This window comes from Bombina bombina, chromosome 5 (assembly GCF_027579735.1).
Source record: "Bombina bombina isolate aBomBom1 chromosome 5, aBomBom1.pri, whole genome shotgun sequence".
Taxonomy (NCBI): Eukaryota; Metazoa; Chordata; class Amphibia; order Anura; family Bombinatoridae; genus Bombina; species Bombina bombina.
Window position 1 is genome coordinate 566,512,139 of NC_069503.1, and position 23,495 is coordinate 566,535,633.

General features: G+C 35.9%; 1 protein-coding gene across 1 annotated transcript in view; it reads left to right on the plus strand.

Annotated features, from left to right (window-relative positions):
- Window positions 1-23,495, plus strand: part of SEMA5A (semaphorin 5A) — a 1,142,184-nt gene that overhangs the window by 355,368 nt on the left and 763,321 nt on the right. The window lies entirely within an intron of this gene.

Genomic DNA, 23,495 nt, shown 5'->3' on the forward strand with positions numbered 1-23,495 from the left:
TAATTTTAAAAATAAATTCCATTTACTGACTAAACATAGTGGAATTCACTCCTCCTGTGTCCTTCCACTCTATGATATGTTAAGGTGATTGAAAGATGCAAATCTGCAGAGCTCCTGATTGGCTTGCAAGATGTATCCTTATCTGAACCGCTAATGCTCTGTGCGTGGGTGCATGAATTTGACGATGTGGTAAACTTATTAGGGATAAACACAAACATTATAACAGAAAGTAATCCTTTAAGGCTAAAAATGGGTCTGAAAACATTCTGTATTAAAATGACTATGATCTAGGTTTCTTTGTGTAAATTAGACATTAGTCCAGAAGTTTCCATATGTGATTATATTTAGCAGGATTTAAAGGGATATAAAACCCAATAGAGCATGCAATTACTGGATTACTGTCACAGGTAGTATAATATCTGTCCAGGAAGGGACCCTGAGGTTAGGAGAGGCTTAATGACTGCAATCCCAGCATGGAGGGTAGGACTCAGGACGTGATCAAAATAGAGGCAGGGCCGGTGCTAGGATTTCTGGCCACACAGGCAAGGATACATTTTGCCGCCCCCCTTCCTGATTACAAACCATTCCATTTCTAGTCTTTGACAAACTGTTACAGAGATGTCTAACAAAACCTACAGATAACTATTTTATCTATAATTATAGAGATAATAACTCTCCATTTGGGTGTTTATGTGTGTGTGCCAGTGTGTGAGTAGTGCATGTATGTACAGTATGTGTGTGTGTGTGTGCAGGAATGCCTGTATCTGTGTTTATGTGCGTATCTCTGTCTATCTGTGCATGTGTGTAAATGTATGTGTTTGTATGTAAATGTGTGTGTGTAATGGTGCGCATGAGTAGTGTATATATGTATGTATGTGAGTGTATGCGTGTATGTTTGTAGTTTGTGAATGTGCATGTGTGTGTATGTATATGTGTGGGTGTATATGTGTTTATATGTAAGTGTATGTATGTGTGTGTGTTTGTGAGGGTTGGTGGGTGCATCAGGACAAGCACATTGAACTAATATAAGCCATGTTTAATAATTATACACCTGGGGCATTGACAGAACATAATAAACAAACAAATATTAAAAACTTTTAACCACAGGGACACAGCTAGTACTGACCAATATGTATAACAGAAGGCAGGTAGCCACTTGCCAAACTTCATTTCAAAATAATCACCAGTCACCGCGCCCGGACCGCACCGCCATCACTCAGCCGCTGTTTGCCAGGGTTGCCAGTTGTCCTCCACAAAACTAATGGACACCAAAGCTAAGAACTGGAGGGATGCGGCATGGGGGGGGGTATTAAAAGCATTATATACACACACGTGGGGGATTAATATATATTTATAGTTATTAAAAACAATAGATACATCAACACACACACATATGGAAAACTTTTACCATTTAAGGTCAAAATTTTACTAGAATATTTACTAGAATATTTAGATAAATATATTAATTTTACTATAAAAACCCCAATAAAGAGAGAAAAATAAAATATTAACCCTCCTTTTGAGGATAAATAGACCCTTTAACATTTTATTGCAGTGTTTAAATAATTAAAGGTGTTTGCACATCTACTACTACATAAGGTATGATAGCCCTCTATGGTGAGCAAGGAGTTAAATACTTTGATTTTCTAGACTAAAGTAATGACAACAAATTCACAAACTGTAGTTAGGTTCACAGCCTGGCTCTTACATAAAGAATAAGCAGGGCAGAAAGGTGTAGGTCCATTGCAGCTCATATGTCAGAGGTAGGGAGCAAAGATGCTTACAAAAAAAGAAATGAACAGACATTCCACACTGCTGGCTTCCTTTTTCTTCTTCCCCCCGTTAATTTATTGTCTCTCTACAACTTTAGAAGACGCCCCTCCTATGCCGCAGGGACAGAGACTGGTTAGCTTTAATGTCTCTGAAAGTGAGTAACACAGTAGTTCCCTATTAACCCCATGCACTCTCCCTGAACAAAAGGTGGAAGAAATGGGATAGGCAGAATTGCAGAGTGTTAAAACAATTGTGCACAAAACTGTCTTGTTTATTTTACTGCAAACTTTACCGGACAGCCGGCTGAAAAAACGGACTGTCCGGTCAAATAAGGGACACCTGGCAACCCTTGGCCCCTGTGTCACAGGTGTCACTCACTCTCACACACAACACTGTCCTCACGTGCAAAGCCCATGTACCCATGTAGGAAGTTGCAGCCAGGGGCGCAGATAGATCAATGCTGACTGAGCTGTGTCTTGACTCCTCCTGTGTCTGCGCACCCTACAGGCAGCCGTGGCGCATGGCAACAGAAACATATTTTACTCACTCTATCAGGCAGATACACCTCGGGACCTCCCACTCTCGGCGCCCCCCTTGGGACGTCCTAAGGCGGTTGCCTATGATGCCTTACACAAGCACCGGCCCTGAATAGAGGTACTTGAAAGGATAGTTCAAGCAAAAGGTCAGCAAAAAGAGGACAGCAGAAGGTACAAAATCAGCAAGTTGAAGAGTAACAACAGTCAAGTCCAAAGGTCAAAGGAATCCAAACAATAGAATAGAAGGCAGAATCAGCAAGGTCATCAACAGAAATCAGTATATTAACTCAGAAGAAGCGCACCCAGGAATGAGTCCTATACACGGGCAAGGAATGATAGAAACACGCCCCTTAAATAGCGCTATCAGCACCAATCTGAACGCAAGATCGTGGCCAATGAAAAAAAGCAGAGTGTGAGCGCACACAGAAGTGCAAAAGTGAATGCGTATAACCTAGCATAGCGCTAATAATTATTCCTTTCTTTTTCTTGTAGTTGTCCAAGTTCAGAGAATTTCAAAGAGTTCTATACTTAGCAGCTTTCTTAACATGAATGTTTTCCCCAGGGCTATAACTTGCATTCAACAGGGCATTTATGGTAGCCTGGACTGCAGAAATATAAAATTGTATAACAGTATGGGTTTTTAATTAGACCCTAATACAAGGATCCATCTGATGCTGCTTCTGTCTCTGACTTTCTACCACTGAAGCTATGTTAGACTCTGCAATGTTCCACGCTTTGTTTTGAGTTATGTAACTAGTGGCAGAGATGCTTCTTGTTTACTGGTAAATCAAGGCCTCTGTTCTCTGCTCTCTGTTCTGTTCATTTGTTCAGTTAGTCATGGATCTAATTTGCCTGTTTCATAAATGTATTTATTTCCTTCACTTTATTTTTGATGTCCTGTTCATTGAATTTATGGTTCATAGGGCTCCATTTACCAAGCTGTAATAGCAGATTTGGAGCTCCAGCATTTCAGATTTGCATGTACGAGACTGAAACGCTATTTAAGTAGCAGTGGCCTAAAGCATGGCATATTTCAATCATCCCGGTCATATCCGATCGGGATGTTTGACAGCTCCCTCTTGCGCATGATTGGCCGAGCAAGAACAGGCGACATCATAGCACAAGCAGTGGCTTGCACAATGTTAAATGAGTAACATGAGATGGTTTGCTATAAAGTAAAGCATAGATAAACAGGGAGTCAGATTTGCTCATGCTCAGATTAGTCCGAATATAACATAAATTGACAAGATGTCAGCTCTCTTATCACACAAGTGCTCATTTTGCAAGAAAACAAGTAAGTTGTTTGCTGGGTTTTTTACACATTGTTTTTTTATGTTTACTTTAGTTTAACATATTTGTTTTTACCAAAGGAGCAATGTTTAAGATCCCTTTAACTTTGTAGTGTATATGTTTTAAAAACCATCACAATATGGTATGATTTCTCTGTGGAGTCACAAGACTTTTTCATTGTACTTTGGCTGAGTCTCATTGACTCCAAACTATATATATTGTATATGAATCTGTTGTTTTATACTGTCTCAGAAGTCTAATCTGTGAATCTTACCACTTATCTGAAACATTTCTCAGCTGGAAGTTACTAAAACAATTTCAAAATGAAGAATCTAGCAATTAAAAACAATGTTTTATGCTAACATGCACAAATGCTTGAGGGAAAAAACAATGTCCCATAAGCTTGTAATTTTGTAAGATTATTCCATACAATCATAATCATTTGTTATTTAGATTGCTGCTGGCTGCATTAGAGAGCAATATAAAATAATATGGGAAATTGTCTACAGAATTATATCTGTATTTCTTGTAACAAGCTCCATCTTCTCATTATTCATGAAGTCTGTCAACTGTGTCTCAGGGTCTCACTCTCTTAATTAATTATTTCCCTTTAGATCTTCTAATGTTACCTATCTGTGATTTTTTTTTCCAGTTCACCTTTAATTATTATTCATTGTCCATGTTTTTTTGTGTGACCATAGTTAACATTGAAAATCATTTTTAGAGTTTTCTATATTTTATGATATATGACATCCCATTTTGATTTATGTTTCTATGTTGATATGTGGAAAAATATTTAAACTGGTCAAAAGAGGGAAAAAATGGGAATGTCACATAGAAGTTGTTTAGCCATATCTAGTTCTGTCATGCTATTGGGAAAAAAAAACTATTAAACAAAATTAATGAAGTGAAAATCTGCTGTATGGTAAAACTAAACAAATGTAGAGGAAAAGGGCCTATCTTTGTTACCATGGTAAAATATTGGAGATGATCTTGACAGGTAGTGCAAATCTCTCAGTGCTTTTGTTAGGCTTTAGCAATTTTCTATATTGTAAGTATTCTTTATTAATGCCAGTATTTTGTAGCTAGGGCTTATTTTCCTTAGTAGGGATTTCAGTTTTACGGTTATATTTAAGATAACTACAGCTCATGACATGAAATTGCATTGGAATTGAAGAGAAATGTATGCATGGTCATGTTTTATGTATAGGTGATACAGATTTAGTAATATAAGCACACAAAATGTTAGCATTGTGTTCCAGGACACCACCTCTCCTCACAATGCTTAGGGCTAGATTTATGAAAGGCTAGGCGAACTCTGTATGTGCTTCGCCTGTAACTGCACCCCAGCTCGCCTCCAGAGAAGCGCACATGTGCGCCTGAATTCATCAAAAAAATAGACGTAACTTTGCGCAGACGAGCTGGGGCGTAATGATATATTTCGCCTGTCAGAAAAAGTATTTACTCCCTATTTTCACAGTACATCCCTATAAATATTTACGCCCGCCATGTTTTGATTATTAAAAAAGCGTTTTTTAGGTAACTATTTAGCTTATATTTATATTATATGATGTTTCTGTGCTGTTTTTGTCATATGTTGATAATTTAATATCACAAAAATAAATATATCAATATATCAATATATCAATATATATATATATATATATATATATATATATATATATATATATATATATATATATATATATATATATATATATAAAACTGTTGGTACCATATGCGCCTGTGGAAAACGCAAATTTCTGGCAATAACAGTCTCTTCTTGGCGCTGATCCTTTGAAAAATTAGTTAAAAGAAGAAAGTACTGCATCACAAGATGTAAAAGCATGCATTATAATGGTGTTTGCCTCAGTCTGCATGGCGAAATATACAACACGCAATTGAAGCCGAAATTTCAATTCCCTATCGGCGCAAAGCAATGATAAATAAGAAACTGTGCTTATTTGTAGGTCGGGCTGGTAAATTACGCCTATTACTAATGTATATTGTTGCACTCGGGAGCGCACCCATGCGCCTAGGCGAATAAAAGTGGAGTGCAACTAAGTTTCTTTCAGATTTGCGCAATTATAGGCGCAGAAAGCTTTGCTGAATATGACTATCAGTTCGTATGCGCTATTTTGGACGGAATTATAGGAGAATGGCATTGATAAATCTAGCCCTTAGTTCAGCTGAGTGCATCTCCAGAGACCAACTTGCCTGCTCAAACAGATTCCATCTCCATGGTTCATCTGGATCTAAAAATGTAGCTTCCCCAAGCTTCAAATTACTCCAAACTAAGGAGCAAATTACGAGTGGGGCATTAAAAGGATACGCAAGTGAAAAGGGGTTTATTGTGGTTGTTGGCGTGTGTTGGGTTTACCGCTCGTAATACAAGTTGAAAGTAAGCACGATCGCTTGAGCAATTTATGCTACAAGGATTACTGAATCATCAAAACTCTGGTTAACTCTTTTGCAAAACAAAAAGTTGCACAAAACACATCAAAAATACATTACAATGTAAAGTTCCACTCATAATAACACTAGCTAATAAAAACATTATTCAAAAAATAATTGCACAAAAGAGTGGCACAAATATATGAGGTCCAAGGCGTTAGAGAAAAAAGGCAGGCAAAGGGCTTTAACATAGAGATGTATACATATACTGTATATGTCTAAATATGGATACGTATGTATAAATATAGGGGTTTACATATGTATTTAAATATTTGTGTATATATGTATTTACAAACATATATACACATATAAACACATAAATACATGTATGCATATATAGACATATAAATAAGTGCATTGGAGCCCTTTGCAGTCAATAAGATGAAAACATGTTAATGCATATTTATGCAATATTCATATTTAATAAAGTAATTAAGAGTTATACAGTGTAATTACTGTAAATATTTGACATTCCAATGTTCTGCACAAAGCAGATTATGTTCTATGTATTTCTAAATAGATATTCCTATATAAATGTGTATACATCTATACCTATATATAATTGTGTATGTGTATGTGTGTATATATATATATGTGTATATATATATATATATATTGCACCAAAAACCATGATATATGTAGAAATATGTATTTATGAATAAAGAATAGAACATATTCTGCTATGTGACAAACATTGGAATGTGAAATATTAAAATTTTCATAAAATCAAATAGGTGACAGCACTATCTCCTAGCTAATTCTGCCTCAATGCTCATGCACGGGATAGAGTATGGTCATTTACTCATAATAAATATCACAAAAAATGAATCCCAGCAAACGAGTCTTAGTAATAAGAATTTATTTGTAATAAATCCACTACAGTGGAATAGTCAACTTCAATGTTAATTCTGGAGGGTACAAATGTCAAACCATCCACATTCACACAAACCCCAACCGCCATACAGATCCGCTAAATTGAGCAAACCAGATATATAAACACACACACCAAATCATGCATAGATCATGTGGATCATGTGAAAAAATACAAAAGAAAGATATATAGAGTACAAAAAAAAGTCTCTCAGCCAGGTTAATCAAAAGACATCTCCTAAGGATGAAACCAATCCTGTCGAGCAATGTGATCATAAGAGTCTTTGTAATAAACTTATCTGGTAATTTTTCACACTTGTGCAAGTGACAGGATGTGTCCTTTAAAGAACAAATACAAATTACAACAGTTGCAACTTTTAGAATAAAGAATAAAGAAGAATAAACCATGTGTAAATTGTATTTTTTTTGTACTCTGCAGGTGGTGCTGTTCTATCACCCCCTTGGTAGCCGGGGGTGTGGGGGGGGGGGTGTTTACATTTGAACTTGTGGAGGGTTTGACATTTGTACCCTCCAGAATTAACATTGAAGTTGACTATTCCACTGTAGTGGATTTATTACAAATACATTCTTATTACTAAGACTCGTTTGCTGGGATTCATTTTTATTAATATTTTCATGTTGGATTAGTGCACTTGAGAATATGCAATTGGGTTTGTGCGTGAGTAGGATGGGGGAGTACGATATCGCTCTCGAGATATTCTAAGTTTGGCTTTTTACACACAATGGGGTTGAGCGAAAACTTTTTATTTTCAACTTGTAATAAGAGCGCTATCTAACGTGTGAAAAAAAGCTTACTTCTAACGGAGTTAGCACTCAAGCAGGATGCGTTAAATACTGATCCACTTGTAATCTGGCTCTTAGTGTCTATAGCACTGGTTTCCTCAGGCCTCCATTTTGTGGATATCTGAACTAGAGCACAGGGGAAATAATCAGCTGATTAGTAAACGTGGTTATTTTACCTGCTCCCAATCTGGCCTGTTGGGGGGGCTGAGGACAGGCTTGAAAACAAATGGTTTAGAGTTAACTGTGGGATTCAGCATGAAGCTGTCAGGGAGATCTGTGAATGGATAGCTGCTGTTTAAGGTCCTGGGGCTAAATTACCATCATATCAGAGCTTATTGATAATGTGTCCTAAATGCAATGTTAAAGGGACACTGAACCCAAATTTTTTCTTCCGTGATTCAGATAGAGCATGCAATTTTAAGTAACTTTCTAATTTACTCCTATCACAAATTTTTCTTCTTTCTCTTCCTATCTTTATTTGAAAAAGAAGGCATCTAAGCTAAGAAGGCAGGAAATTTTTGGTTCAGTACCCAGGTTGTTCACCAAAAATGGGCCGGCATCTAAGCTTACATTCTTGCTGTTCAAATAAAGATACCAAGAGAATGAAGAAAATTTGATAATAGGAGGCCCATTTATCAAGCTCAGAATGGAGCTTTAGGGCCCGCTGCTCCATAACCCTGTCCGCCTGCTCTGATGAGGCGGACAGGAATCGCAACAATTCAACCCGATCGAGTACGATCGGGTTGATTGACAACTCCCTGCTGGTGGCCCATTGGCCGCGAGTCTGCAGGGGGCGGCGTTGCACCAGCAGCTCTTGTGAGCTGCTGGTGCAATGCTGAATACGGAGGGTGTATTGCTCTCCGTATTCAGCGAGGTCTTGCGGACCCGATCCACACTGTCTGATCAGGTCCAACAGACATTTGATAATTTGACCCTATAGGAGTAAATTAGAAAGTTGCTTAAAATTGCATGCTCTATCTGAATCACGAAAGAAAACATTTGGGTTCTGTGTCCCTTTAATGCTACAAGATACTATTTCCAGGCACCATTTCAAAACGTCCATTTGATGAAATGGCACCTTGTCTTGTAGTCCTTATTTAAAGTATTAGTGAAAGAATTATGCTCTACTATAGGGACTGACAAAGGTATTTTGTCACTTCAGAGGCAACTCTGCTTAAAAAGCATCATTTTATAGGATTATTCATTCATTCATTCATTTTGAGTAATGATTCTGGTACTTATAGACATATGGTTCACAACAAGTTATCTTATAAACTTCTTTACTTTCATCCGGTCCACTGGTGCAGAAGCACTGATGCATTACAATTACAACTATATTGCCATTTTATTAAAGGGACAGTTTACTCAAAAATTTTCTCACCTTTAATTTGTTCCCAATGATCCACTTTACCTGCTGGAGTGTATTAAATTGTTTACAAGTAGCTCCTTTACCCTTATATTGGCATTTGAAATTGTTAATTTAGCATGTGGTATCCCACCTATTCTGAAAGTTTGTGGCCGCGCGTACCAGCTATAGATAAGCTTTGTAAACACAGCCAGCAGAAGAAATTACACTCCCAGTGTGATAAAGCAGAGATAAGGTAATAAAATGTTGATTTTCCATTGTTCTCTCAAAGTATTGGTGATTGTTTTAAGGACAGATATAAGATAAAGAAGCAGGTCTATGTGCACAATGTGATAAAGTAATGAGATCTGATTATACCTACAAGCTCAACACATTTTATTAGGTTGTGGCTTCAAAACACAAAATCAGAGCTTTAATATACAGAAATAAACCTAAAAAAGCTAATTTTCATACATTTTTTACTCTGCAGTTGGTAAAAAAAGCAATTGTAAACACATTAAAGGAAAAACTATTTTACAGTATACTGTCCCTTTAAAGGGACAGTCTACTTGAAACATTCTATTGTTTGTTTTCAAAAGAATTACGAGTGAAGCACAAGAAAGGGGAGAAAGATAGTTAAGAGAGAGGAGGGATAGATGATAATTATTAAAAAAAAAAAAAAAAACAGGTCAGCTATGACCTTCCATGACTGTCAGCACTCTCGTGCTTCACTCTCTCACTTTAACAACTTCTTATTTCTATCCAGCTGTTGTCTTACCCAGAATCACCAAATTGATGTTGCTAACTGCTACGCACTTATTTTTGTTAATCTATTACTGTATGTAGTATTATTTAATTTGTTACGGTATAAAATAAAAAATATTAAAAATGACTGCACAATAATGTGTTTCACAATAGCTAAACATATGAAAAGAGTGGGAGGAGTAGTGGATGTGGTGTGGGCAGGTAGTGGTATTATCAGAAGTGGTGAGTAACATTTTGGCCTGGCTAGTAGCTTATGACCTGACATTTTGAGCCCTGAATATGTGTATGTATGTGCGTGTGTATATATATATATATATATATATATATATATATATATATATATATATATATACAGGTAGCCCTCAGTTTATGCCGGGGTTAGGTTCCAGAAGGAATGGTTGTAAATCAAAACCGTTGTAAATTGAAACCCGGTTTATAATGTAAGTCAATGGGAAGTGAGGGAGATAGGTTCCAGGCCCCTCTAAAAATTGTCATAAGTAACACCTAATACATTTTTTTTAAAGCTTTGAGATGAAGACTATAAAAGCTAAACAGCATTATAAACCTAATAAAATAATCACACAACACAGAATATATAATTAAACTAAGTTAAATGAACAAAAACATTTCATAAACAGCATTATAAACCTAATAAAATAATCACACAACACAGACTTCACTTGCATTTTTCTGCAAACAGTTCTTTCTATGCATTCCAATCTGGACTGATTTTTAGACAGGAAGACAAGATCTTGTTCCTTTGAAATCTGCTCGATAGCTCAATTCTGGTTAAACTGATTAATTTCAGCTTGCTTGGCTTTGCTGCAACACAAGCGGACAGCTCCACCTACTGGCTATTTTAATAAATGTGCTGTTTCTCAATGCTTTTCAATAGCCAGTCACATGACTGGAAAAAAAGGTTGTTATTGTGAAACGGTGTAAATTGAACCGTTGTAAATTGAGGGCCACCTGTATATATATATACACACACACACACACACACACACACACACATATATATATATATATATATATATATATATATATATATATATATATATAAAATAAAAATAAAAAGTATTTAAATAAAACCTGAAGTTTCTGTTGTGTCCAGTAATTATAATGTCTCCTTTAGTTCCACTTTAATCCATATACATTTTAAGAATTAGCACAATCCTTGGGTGCAATACATGCAGTGGTTGGGCAAACTGTTTTGTTTTCTATGCAAATATCCATCATTTTTATTTTGTGAAATGAAAGCTACATTATAATATAGTTTGGTCATTACAAACAGTCTCTGTTATGTCCTCCTATCTTTGCTGTGCTTTCAAATACAATAAGAATAATCATCTCTACTGCAAAAACTACAGCAATAATGTATTACAGTTAGTTGATTACAGCTTTAGAACTAAGATCACCAGTAACCTTGTCAGTTTTACAACCTGATCATAATAGTAATAATATTTTTCCATATGTATTTCTGCAGTTTACGCACCAGTGTAAACATCATTTTACAGAACCATAAGGCAGCTTCATAAAACCAAGACAAGCATGATCAAGCAAAACACAAATTTATTTGAGCATAAAAGAGAATAATTTTTAAACTGCACTTCATTTGGTTTTAATTCCTATTTAGTATTGTAGATCACTATGTTTTTTGCTGATTTAAATTTGTCTTAAAAACTCATAAGTCCCTCTCATCCCCACATCCTATAATATTTTCTCTGGTGCCATATGTCTTAGCTTTAGTTTCTAAATACACAGCCAACCATCCATTGCTATCATCTTATAAATAACTCCATTCACTTTCAGAAAAAATACTCCGAATTGATCCAACAGCATTCATTTTGATCCTTCCTAGGCATGCTATCTAATAGCCAATAATAATATTTATATTTAAATACTTCCTGAAAAACTCACTAACCATATATATTTTTCGCAGCTGACTTATGGATATTACTAATAACTGAGTGTCCAGTTAATTGTTAGAGATAATGTCCATGTAGATCAGTAAACCCTATCAGCCACATTAACTGTAATGTTGACCTTTCATTTCAGCAACAGGCTACTTCATAGCAGTCACATATAGAGCAATGTTAACCCTTTCCTATCAGACATATATTATTTAAAAGGACACTAAATCCATTTTTTTCTTTCATGATTCAGATAGAGCATGCAATTTTAAGCAACTTTCTAATTTACTCCTATTATAATTTTTTCTTCGTTCTCTTGCTATCTTTATTTAAAAAGCAGGAATGTGATGCATAAGAGCCATCCCATTTTTGGTTGAGAACCTGGCTTATGCTTGCCTATTGGTGGGTAAATGTAAGCCTCCAATAAGCAAGCGCTATCCATGGTGCTGAACCTAAAATGGGCTGGCTGCTAAGATTTACATTCCTGCTTTTAAAATTAAGATAGCAAGAGAACAAAGAAAATTTGATAATAGGAGTAAAATAGAAAATTGCTTAAAATTTCATGCTCTATCTGAATCATGAAAGAAAAACAAAATGGGTTCTGTGGCCCTTTTAATAATTAAATGCAGCCACCTATTTGTGTTTGCAACAACTGCCCCCTTTGGTTACTTTCTGATGACACCACTGCCAGAATGGCGATAGTCAGCCCCTCTTTCTGTTTGTAAGGTTTCTTTTGTTCTATCAAGTGAGACAATTTTACCCTAATAAAACAAAATACTTTTATCTGTTTATGTAAATGTTTGTCAGTATAAAGTGTGTAACGGTAGAAAATATAGGTGAAATAATGTTTAATGAATTTGAAACATTAGTTTGCCTTTTAGAACAAGGACCCTCAGCAACCTTATAAGTGTCTATGAATCTAGCCCATTTTGTATAATAGGTATCATGAATGTTAAAATTTCATTATATTCACATTGGTGAACCCACTTAAAAATCACATATATTTAAATGGACAGTCAAAAATTAGAATCCAAGAGAACAAAATAAATTTGATAATGCAAGTAATTTTTTTTTTTTAAATTGCCTGAATCATGATATCTTAAAGGGACATAATACTCATATGCTAAATAACTTGAAACTGATGCAGTATAACTGTAAAAAACTGACATGAAAATATCACCTGAGCATCTCTATGTAAAAAAGGAAGATATTTTACCTCACAATTTCCTCAGCTCAGCAGAGTAAGTTATGTGTAAAAAGTTATACTCAGCTGCAGCCCAGCTGCAGGTAAAAAAAAAATAAAATGAAGAAATGAACAGCAGCCAATCAGCATCAGCAGTGCTGAGGTCATGAACTCTCTTTTACTGTGATCTCATGAGATTTCACTTAACTCTCATGAGATTTCATAGCAAACTTCCTTTAAACTGAATAGGGAAATAAGATGAGAGTGCACGTAAGCTTGCCCCTTCCGCTGTCCCGGGACAGACATACTGATATGCTGCTTAGAAATCCTTTACAATGGGATATGGCTACTGAGAAACTTTTGAGGTAAAATATCTTTCTTTTTTACATAGAGATGTTCAGGTGATATTTTCTAGTCAGCTTTTTACAGCTATGCTGCATCACTTTCAAGTGTTTAATCATTTGGGTATTATGGCCCTTTAATTTTGTATTTACTGTCCCTATAAATTTGTTTTTATTTTTGTTGATAGAATAATATATAATTTTATGCAAGATTGTATATAGGGAGCGCAATATATATATAATACCTTATAGAGAACTAATGTAGCCAATATAGCGAATAAAAATTAAAAATATCAAATACAATTGACAATTGACCTTGCAATCCAATAATATCACCAGGTTAAAGTCCAAATGATAGGCAATAGAGTTGCTAGGCAACTCTTGCCGTTATTAGTTGTCATCTCACCATGAAACACAATCTGCAAACATAGATGAAACAAGAAGGCACCTCATGGTGTAGTAATGTTTCTTTATGATGGTAAAGAAAATGAATGTTCTATTTCTTTGTTTATAAAACCTTAAAAGTATAATGATTATTATGATAATTATTTTAATTATATGTATGCATTTAAAGTTGAGAAATTAGGAGTAGTGATGTTGCGAACCTAAAAATTTGGGTTCGCGAACAGCGAACACAAACTTCCCCAAAAGTTCGCGAACCGGGCAAACCCCCATTGACTTCAATGGGTAGGCGAATTTTAAAACCCACAGGGACTCTTTCTGGCCACAATAGTGATGGAAAAGTTTTTTCAAGGGGACTAACACCTGGACTGTGGCATGCCGGAGGGGGATCCATGGCAAAACTCCCATGGAAAATTACATAGTTGATGCAGAGTCTGGTTTAAAGCCATAAAGGGTATAAATCACCTAACATTCCTAAATTGTTTGGAATAACGTGCTTTAAAACATCAGGTATGATGTTGTATCGATCAGGTAGTGTAAGGGTTACGCCCGCTTCACAGTGACAGACCAAACTCCCCGTTTAAAGGGACAGTCTACACCAGAATTTTTATTGTTTTAAAAGATAGATAATCCCTTTATTACCCATTTCCCAGTTTTGCATAACCAACACATTTATAATAATATACTTTTAGCCTCTGTGATTATCTTGTATCTAAGCCTCTGCAAACTGCCCCTTTTTTCAGTTCTTTTGACAGACTTGCAGTCTAGCCAATCAGTGCCTGCTCCCAGATAACTTCTCGTGCACGAGCACAGTGTTATCTATATGAAATACGTGAACTAACACCCTCTAGTGGTGAAAAACTGTTAAAATGCAATCTGAAAGAGGTGGGCTTCAAGGTCTAAGAAATTAGCATATGAACCTCCTAGGTTAAGCTTTCAACTAAGAATACCAAGAGAACAAAGCAAAATTGGTGATAAAAGTAAATTGGAAAATTGTTTTAAAATGACATGCTCTATCTGAATCATGAAAGTTTATTTTGGCCTAGACTGTCCCTTTAACGCACCGCAAACAACCGCAAACAGTCCATTTGCACAACCGCAAACTCCGCAAAGTTTTTATTTTTTTAAATGTACACTTACACTACTATTAAACAAGATATGAGTGGTGGCACTGGGTGAGTGGGCCCAGTATAAGCTGTGAGCCTGAAACAAAAAAGCAGAATGATGTTTCACAGTCCAAAAAGTTTTTTTTGTTTTTAAATGTACACTTACACTACTATTAAACAAGATATGAGTGGTGGCACTGGGCAAGTGGGCCCAGTATAAGCTTTGAGCCTGAAACAAAAAAGCAGACTGATGTTTCACAGTCCAAAAAGTTTTTTTTTTTTTTAAATGTACACTTACACTGCTATTAAACAAGATATGAGTGGTGGCACTGGGCAAGTGGGCACAGTATACGCTGTGAGCCTGACACAAAAAAGCAGACTGATGTTTCACAGTCCAAAAAGTTTTTTGTTTTTAAATTTACACTACTGTTACACCAGATATGAGTGGTGGCACTGGGCAAGTGGGCACAGTATACGCTGTGAGCCTGGCACACATGCTGGCAGGCAGGCAACTGCAATTAGATTACACAAGCAGACTGATGTTTCACAGTCAAAAAAGTTTTACTTTTTTAAATTTACACTACTGTTACACCAGATGAGTGGTGGCACTGGGCAAGTGGGCCTGGCACACACGCTGGCAGGCAACTGCAATTAGATTACACTAGCAGACTGATGTTTCAAAGTCAAAAAAGTTTTTTTTTTTTTAAATTTACACTACTGTTACACCAGATATGAGTGGGGGCACTGGGCAAGTGGGCACAGTATACGCTGTGAGCCTGGCACACACGCTGGAAGGCAGGCAACTGCAATTAGATTACACTAGCAGACTGTTGTTTCACAGTCAAAAAAGTTTTATTTTTTTAAATTTACACTACTGTTACACCAGATATGAGTGGTGGCACTGGGCAAGTGGGCCTGGCACACACGCTGGCAGGCAGGCAACTGCAATTAGATTACACAAGTAGACTGATGTTTCACAGTCAAAAAAGTTTTTTTTTTTTTTAAATTTACACTACTGTTACACCAGATATGAGTGGGGGCACTGGGCAAGTGGGTCTGGCACACACACTGGCAGGCAGGCAACTGCAATTAGATTACACTAGCAGACTGATGTTTCACAGTCAAAAAAGTTTTATTTTTTTAAATTTACACTGCTGTTACACCAGATATGAGTGGTGTGGCACTGGGCAAGTGGGTCTGGCACACACGCTGGCAGGCAGGCAACTGCAATTAGATTACACTAGCAGACTGATGTTTCACAGTCAAAAAAGTTTTTTTTTTAAATTTACACTACTGTTACACCAGATATGAGTGGTGTGGCACTGGGCAAGTGGGCCTGGCACATACGCTGGCAGGCAGGCAACTGCAATTAGATTACACTAGCAGACTGATGTTTCACAGTCAAATTTTTTTTTTTTAATTTACACTACTGTTACACCAGATATGAGTGGTAGCACTGGGCAAGTGGGCCTGGCACACATGCTGGCAGGCAGGCAGGCAACTGCAATTAGATTACATTAGCAGACTGATGTTTCACAGTCAAAAAAGTTTTTTTTTTTTAAATTTACACTACTGTTACACCAGATATGAGTGGTGGCACTGGGCAAGTGGCATGGCAGGCATGCAACTGCAATTAGATTACACAGGAAAAAAATAAAAATAAATACAAAATGATGTTCTAGCCCTAAAAAGGGCTTTTTGGGGTGCTGTGCTTACAGCAGAGATCAGATGAGTCCTTCAGGACTGTAGTGGACACTGAATACACTAGCCTAGCTATCAATTTCCCTATTAAATCACCAGCAGCTACACTGTCCCTCCTCTCACTAACAATGCAGCTTCCGAATGAATCTAAAATGGCTGCTGTTCAGGAGCTGGGAGGGTCTGGGAGGGAGGGTCTGCTGCTGATTGCTTGGCTGGAATGTGTCTGCAGATTGTGAGATACAGGGTCAAAGTTTACTCAATGATGACGAATAGGGGGCGGATCGAACATCGCATATGTTCGCCCGCAGCGGCGAACGCGAACATGCTATGTTCGCCGAGAACTATTCACTGGCGAACTATTCGCGACATCACTAATTAGGACTAGGAGTTGACTTGTACCTTTTATGCAATGTACACTTATATATACCTTTATCTTCAGCTGGTGTTAATTTGAAATTTGTAATCTATTTATTTTGCCATTTGTATTTTTTCTATTATAATTTTTTTTAAAGAACAAACTATTTACATACATGAATGGGTGATTACTTATTATTTTGTTGTTTTTTTGTAATATGTTCCTTAACAGGATATCATTGTTGTAATTGATTTAATGTGTTATATTACAATTTACATATATGATGTCATTAATATTATGTGTGACATTATTCATGATCATCAATGCTGTAACAAAATAATCCCACTAGGCTGGTGGTGCGTTTTTTTATTTATCTATTTACATTGTATTAATAAGTGAAAGGGACATTAAAGGGACAGTATACTATAAAATTGCTTTTTCCCTTAATGTGTTTTCAATTACTTTTTTTTACCAGCTTCAGAGTATACAATGTATTAGATTTGCTTTTTAAGGCTTATTTGTGTTTATGAATTAGCTGATTTTGAGTTTTGAAGCCACAACCTAATAAAATGGGTTGAGTTTGTAGATATAATCAGATTTAATTACTTTATAACATTGTGTACACATACCTGCTTCTTTATCTTATATCTGTCCATAAACCAATCACCAATACTTGTAGAGAACAATAGAAAATTAACATTTTATTACTTTCTCTTCTATAACCCACTGGGAGTGTAATTTATTCTACTGGCTGTGTTAACACAGCTTGGCCTTGAGGCCAAAAACTTTCAGGATGGGTGGGGATAGCACAGGCTAAATAAACTATTTAAAATGCTAATATAAGGGTAATGGAAATACTTGTTAACCATTTAATACACCCCAGCAGGTAAAGTGGATCATTGGGAACAAATTAAAGGGGAGACATTTTTTGAGTAAACAGTCCCTTTAAACTGCTGGGTATGACTAAAGTAGCATGAGAAACATGTTATTGTATATGTCTCCTATACGTGCAGCACTCTTCAAAGCTACTCTTTTATTTTAACCCTTCAAAAGTGCTGTTTAGAATTTAAATATTCTTGTACCCTGTGACATAAATGGTGCACATTCACAGGTAAGTTATAATGTTGCCTTCTTGATAAGCCATATTAGTAAGTGATATCTAGTAATAGTAACTTCAGTTTAGTGTGCATAATACAGTGCAGGAGCTTTATGCTTTGGCTGTGTCTGCATTTTTCTATATTATTCCTGAGGGCTTTTTACATTTGTTATCTAGCTTTTAAACTTTGTAACAATGCAGAAATGTAACTCTTCTGCTGTGTTTTGTGCAAGCAAATCCAAATAAGCCAGCAATGTCACTGATCTTTGAAAGTGCACTGCTTTTGTCACAGAATGCAACAAAATGCACATATCAAGATGGCAACGCCCAGTGTGAAGATGCAGAACTTTACTAACCAGCACTTATATAGGGTTAAAACAGCCACTAAACGCAGTAGAATAGCATATTCAATAAATGCACAATAAATAGACAATGCAAAATCACTTTGTATGAATTTCACATAAGTAGCAGTTTTCCTTCCCACTACATCATGTGACAGCCATCAGCCAATCACAAAGTATATTATGTGAATCTTGCACATGCTCAATAGTAGCTGGTTCCTTAAAAAGTGTGCATATAAAAAGATTGTGCATATTTTGATAATGGATGCAAAATGTAAAGTTGTTTAATATTTAGTGCTCTCTCTGAATCATAAAAGATTCATTTAGACTTTAGTGGTCCTTTAAAGAGAGTTGCAGCTATTGGAGGAAAAACAATCACATGGTGAGTAGTAATTATGCTACTATAGTGTAATGTCCCTTTAAACTATCTGTCTGTCTCTAGTACTTTTGATTTAAGGTAGATTCATCTATGTATTTATTAGTAGATGTGAATATCTAAATATATTGTTTTAATCCTGCTATCAAAGTAGTAAAGTTTTAAACATAGTTGCTTTATTATAACCCCTTAATGACCATGACTTATTGTGTAAATGATAGTGTAAATAAGAGGTAGTAAGCAGTCTTATTGAAAATGTTATGCAAAATATACTGCATATTATTTCCCTATGCAAGTTAGCATATTTATTTATGATAGATGTTATATGGCATAGTAGTCCTGGTGGGGAATTGATTGATTCTACTACTACTGTAAATCTTGCTCTGTGAAGTAATACATCTGTTCACTACTGTATGGCAGTATGTAATGTGTTTTTACATTTTTTTTATTAAAATGTTTTAAGTTGAGATATCTTTGAAGTATTTACTGGCACTGAATGAGAAAAAAAAAATCTTGGTAAGTAATTAAAAAATTTAAAAAAATACAGAATTGTAGTATGGCATGTTAATACCCATTAATTAATAGTTCTTTCCTGAATCTGCATTATATCTTTGTATGAACATATGGCCCAAACATGCTGATGTGTCGCAATTTATTCAGGCTGCACATTTGCTTAGTTGTATTTTTTACTGAAGCACAAATTCAGCTCATTTTGTTTCTCACAAAACTGTAAAGCCCCACATTTTCATAGTGCAACATGAATGTATTCTAACACTGGTTTACTCTTATTTTTAAAGGGACAGTCTACACCTATATCAACATCAGCCCATACCATAGATCGTGTTTCAATTGTCTTAACTCGCCCCCTCTACCATAACGAGTCTGCTACACAAAGTTATTCGAATTAAAAATTTTGTTTTTTATCGTTAGAAATAGCCGTTGAGTTCCGCCTATAAACAACATCATGGACTCTCTTATTTTCAATGCTCAAATCAAAAGTGGATCACCGGTTAAAAAAAAATCGAGATTTTCGTATTTTCGCGCATGCGCACCAGCTTAGAAAGAAAAAAAACAGAACAAAAATTTTTAATATTTGTGTATGCACTAGAATGCCTTACTGGGGCTTCCTCGTTATATTTAAGCTGCACAATTTACTAAAGATGCGCAGGCATGTTACGAGGCTGATTACGTCACTTTGTGCTACGTGCACGAGTATGAGCTAAAAAAAGAACAGGACTACAAGGTAGGAGGGGAAGGGATTGGGCAAAGTTTCAAAATCAAACTTTTTATTTCTAATAACTCAGTTTGTGTAGCAGACTCGTTAGGGTAGAGGGTGTGAGTTAGGACAATCAGAACACGATCTAAGGTATGGGCTGATGTTGAAATAGGTGTAGACTGTCCCTTTAAGTACCTTTTTGTGTAATTTATTTCATGCAATCGAAAATAATAAAATAAGTTTTATGCATGTAAATAAGTCTTCCAAAATCTGTAAACCATACATAGGCCTAGGTCGATATAACTTATTAATGAAAATAATTATTGTTGAAAATGTTTGCCTCAACATCGCTGCTGGAAAATAGAATAATTTTATAAAGATTTTTAGCTGCCCCTCATCGGAGCAGCGAGTGGTGAGATCAGCTGCTACGAAATCAGTAGAGCTGCTATTATCTCACAACCGTTAAGTTGCATAGAACCAATTCCATTGTCAAAGACACCAGCATCATAAAAATGCTTTAAAAACATAACTAAACAAATAAATAAAAAGGTCGAACCAAAAAAATAAATACTCACAGCAGCCTCTATAAAACGTGTAAAAGAAAATGCGAAAAAAATAAAATAAAATAGAAACCTTAACAGCTTTGATATAGTGAGATACAATTCTGAGATGAGATACTTCATACTGGAAATTGCATCTTTTTAAATCCTGCATGCTTTGTGACAGTTTAGGTAAAAAATACAAACCATGTCTGAAGAACCCCCCTTGGAATTTTCACCCTTTTTTCATACCTGGGAGTTTGCTGATACAAATAGCAATTTATCCAGTAAGACTATTTTAACATAACAAAACCTGCATGTGAATATTTAACAGCTGCACACATTTACAGATCCTGTTTTGCAAACATGTTTCCAAAGTGTTGTGGTTGTATTTATTCCCTCCCCTCATTTCTAACAGTCCATATTTGCTGTCATATTGTGCCATTTAGCACAAATATATATATTTTAATATTTATTAATGGCAAGAATACTTTAACAAACAGCAAACCACTTTCCTGCCCTTGCACGCATCTTCTCAGTGTCAGGTGGAGTGCTGCTATTTCAGATTGAAACAAGCCAATGGCCAAAAGGCCCAGCTTACCACAAGCCAATGGCCAAAAGGCCCAGCTTACCACAAGCCCTTACAGCGTCACTGGAAATAAACATAGTTTCCAAACAAAGGCCAGGGGTAAGAGAGCGATGAGATTAAACTTAGAAGGTAAACTTTCTCTAGTACTTTAATTAGCTCCCACTAAACAAACAACAATTAAAGGGACATTTTATTCTATATTTCAGATAGAGAATAGCTCAGTTGGTAAATGCCATGACTACAAAATAGCCTGTTTAAAAGATCCAAGGTCACAGGTTCAAATCCCGGCAGGGCCGACTCAGCCCTTCATCCATCCGAGGTCGATACAATGAGTACCATTAAATTGGGTAATAATAACAACTATTACTATTCAGCTACCCATTTGGTTAATTCCGAGAGCGAGCCTTTGAGTCCCACTGGGAGAAAGGTGCTATATAAATACTAGTTATTATTATTATATCAAAAGAAAGTGAAATATCAAAGAAAGACGTAACTTTGTAAAGATTTGGTCTCGCTAGCCAAATGAATATAAACTAGCATAGGGTACTTAAATGCAGATCTTCTGTTAGCAATGGAATCCAGGGTAAAGGAAATCTAAGTCAGACAGTGCAGATCAAAGCCTTACAGGGAAAAGCAGCATAAAATCATAAACAAAAGTTCACAAACAAGCTAAAATCATATACCAATTCAGTCCAAAACAAAGAGTTAATACAAAGCGTAGTCAGGGGAAGCAGAAGTCAAACCAGAATATCCAAACAGTAAACTTCTAGGGTAAGAGGTAGTTACTCAATACGCAATCAACCTCATGCTACAAACACATAACTAATATAATCTACTGAAATGAATGCCTAATTGATCTTCTAGGCCTCCTTAAAGGTACAGTACACCTAACTGCAGCAGGGACAGAAATCCCTCTTTTAGACTAAAATCTCTCATGACAAATACCTTCTATCAATCGGTTAGAAAAGATAGGTAAAATGAGTCTCAATTAAATTTCAAACAAGATGTCACCTGATCGATGAGACCCTTCAGCAGCATAACAAGCTCTATTTCTCACGCTTACACAAGATTATTTCACCTATGCGATCAGGAACTGTACAGATATTGAGTGCTATGCTGACAATGAGCTAGAGAACCCAAATACTTTTACACTTAAATTATATAAAAAATTAAATAAAGTATGTATAATCTTTACTTGTTCATGCTGCTTATCTAAACCTCCCAATTGTCTCTCAGTTTTTCTCGATCACTATAAAGTAGATGCTGTTGTGCTACCTTTTTCCTACTCGCCTCTATTTTATTTCTTAAAAAAAAAAGAAACTTTATGCCTGCCATGGTGTGTCCCCGACCTCTCAGATACCAATGATTATCCATTTATATAGACTATCTTGGGGTGCTTTTGTACAAATGTATAGTTTTGCTTACTTTTAAATAACATTGTGCTGATTTTCTGACTACTAACCAAGCCCCAATGTTTTAGATGCATACTGATGTCTATAGATTCCTGCTTGCTCCTGTTTGTTTAATGGGTCTTTTTATATGCAGGGGAGGGGGGTGACTGCTTTCTTAGCCCATTTCAATGGGTATCCCAGCCTAACCTCATCAATAGTGCTAAATTGGGAACTACGTATTTAAAAGGTTTTACACTAGATTTTTATATCAGTATCTGTGCATATTCTTTATAGTAGTTTCTATTACATGCAGTTATATAAAAACTGGTCTATACTGTCCCTTTAAAGTATAATGGTTTTAAGTATATTATATTTTGTGTGTGAAAAAACCTATTCTTTTTAATCCATGAACTTTCTTTCATTTTACTTGCATAGTAGAAACATTGTCTTTGATTTTTAACAAGATATGTGAGCAAAATATTTATCTGTGCAGTGAAGTTGCCATTCAAATTAGTATCTAATAATGCAAATGTAGTTAAAAGAATAAATATAATGAGCAAATATTTCAAACAAAAGTCACATAATGGCTATCAGTGTCAGTGTATTTACTTTTTAAAAGTTGTATTTTTGGTAAATTGTAAGAAAATTAAATTAACAGAATTTTTAAAAATCATACAGCTTTAAAATTGTGATCAACTTGTCTATTACTTCTTGTATGTAGCAAGCTAAAAAATCTTTTTTTTTTATTGAGGTTTCAAAAATAATACAGGCAAAAAACATCTCAGATTCAGAAACATAGGAGAATCATAATACAGTATACATAATGGGGCCTAGTTATCAAGCCGTCAACCTCAAATACGCTGGAATTCCGCAGCGTATTTGTGGCGAGGCTGATTCGCCTTAGTTATCAAAGGCTCGAGACCGGCAAAAGTAGAATTTTGTGACGTAAGCATCGATCCGCCGGACTCAGTCCGACACAGATCGATTCTTACGTCACTCCAGATGTTCCGCACACAAGTGCGGCACATTCTCACTACTTTTGCTAGCTATCAAAAAACTAGCAGGTACGCTCGGCACTTTTACGGCCCAGCGTACCTGGTTTTCAATCC